Raw genomic sequence first — 2,200 nt, 5'->3', positions numbered from 1 at the left:
TCTGACCACGAAGGAGTTTCAGCTACCTTTAATTTAATGAGTGCACCTACAGGTGAGATTCATTCAAAAAGCATTTAATTCAGGCAAATTTCATTGAAACATTTTAGTCCAATATCAAAAGAGAAGAAAACAATATTTTTGCTTTTTAACCGTCACCCCTTAGATCAGCCCTCATCAAACAGACCTTATGATGAAAAGCATTCCAGGCATGACAGTCTCATCTTTTATGGCTACATGTGATTTGTCATCACCTCCCTGAGGCTCAGGCTTCTGAGAGCAGCTTTCACTACTTCATCAGATATCTTCCCACTTCTGCAAGCTCCAAACACATTAAGTGATAGGCATTCCTTTGTATAGCTGCCCTCAACCATACACAACACATACCCAAATCATGTCCATATCAGCACATACTTCTTTCCTGCACACTATATCTGATTTGTCTTCTGCCCAATTTTCCTCTCAACAGATTTAGACTATGTTGTTCATGCATACTTACACTCCACATCCAATGGAACAGGCTACCTTCATTCCTTTCCAGTTTCACTACCATGCAGCATTGCAGTTCTAACACAAGTATCATACAATCTGTCTTTCACAGTGTAGGAAAAAATCTTTGTTGCTATTAGTGAAAGTAGCTCCCTGAACTTTCACCAGCCTGTTCTAACTCTGGTCACTGGTCTTTCAGAGTTACCATTCCCTTGCTAAATACATCTAGATAAAAAAAACAAACAAAAACTATCAGCTACTTTCATCTGGGCATTTAAGAGAGTCTATTTCTGGTATGCTCATTGTCTGAGCTGCTCCAGTGTATCTATTACATATGAAGCTCATGTTCTTTGCTAGTCTGCCTGCAATTCCACTATACTTCTTGTGTGCCCATAGCCTCCATCAGATATAGCATATGGAGTTTATACTTACTTTCTTCCTGCATATCAAGCAAGGCCACTTTCCTGAAGGTGCCAGAGTCCTGTCTTCTTTCATACTTACTAAATCCTTTGTCTTTGCTTGGTTTACTTTAAGACCTTTCGATTCTTGGTTTAGTTTCCATGCCTGGAATTTCCTTTCTAATTTCCTTATAGCTTCAGCTATGGAAATTAGATCATCAGAATATAGGAGTATTCATGGACATCCAATCTTAAAGTGCTTTGTGATGGCATGTAGGACTATGATGAATTGGAAGGGAATTAACGACTAAGCTTAGATGGAATCCAACTCTCTGAATTCCTTACTAAAGTCATTGTTGACTTTCACTTTACCTACTGCACTTTGTACCTGGTTGGTGCAATCCTCATGAGCCATTCTTTGTAAAATTGCAGAAGCATGGCTTCAGTAAGTTGTACTAGTAAATTAATTTCAATTCTTAGAGGAAATCATTTTATTCTACTTATGCTCCTAATGTCCCTTGTGAAAAACATGAATATTTCATTTTGTTTCTCTAATAAATACAGATCCTCTGAGTTTCGCTCAAAACCTGAATGCTTCTATTACTTCATTTTGGCTTTCTAATAAATTTATGACCTGGGGGTCCTCCTCATAACATGATGGTATAAACTCAGCTTTGTCTCTTTAACCCATTGGCATTTAAAGTGGCTATGTCTGGCCTAAATATTCCACCTGTTATATGTTCAAACTGACCAGATCTTACCTGTCACACCTGTCCTACAATATTATCCTACATATAAACAAAGGCACAGGTGTGGCTGGGTGCTAAGAAGGTTGCTTCCTAACCACATGGTTCCAGATTCAATCCCACTGCATAGCACCTTGAGCGAGTATCTTCTACTGTAGCCTTGGGCCAACCAAAGCCTTGTGAATAGATTTGGTAGATGGAAACTGAAAGAAATCCATCGTCGTTGCCAGTGCCACTGGACTGGTTCCTGTGCAGGTGGCACATGAAAAACACCATTTGAGCGTGGCCGTTGCCTGTACCGCCAGACTGGCCCTTGTACTGGTGGCATGTAAAAGCACCTACTACACTCTCAGAGTGATTGACATTAGGAAGGTCATCCAGCTGTAGAAACTCTGCCAGATCAGATCAGCCTGGTGCAGCCATCTGGCTCATCAGTCCTCAGTCAAACCATCCAACCCATGCCAGCATGGAAAGCGGACGTTAAACGATGATGATGATAGTGATGATATATATATATATGTGTGTGTGTGTGTTTTTTGTATATATATATATATATATATATATATATAT

This window comes from Octopus bimaculoides, chromosome 15 (assembly GCF_001194135.2).
Source record: "Octopus bimaculoides isolate UCB-OBI-ISO-001 chromosome 15, ASM119413v2, whole genome shotgun sequence".
Classification (NCBI taxonomy): Eukaryota; Metazoa; Mollusca; class Cephalopoda; order Octopoda; family Octopodidae; genus Octopus; species Octopus bimaculoides.
This window is presented reverse-complemented; position numbering follows the sequence as displayed.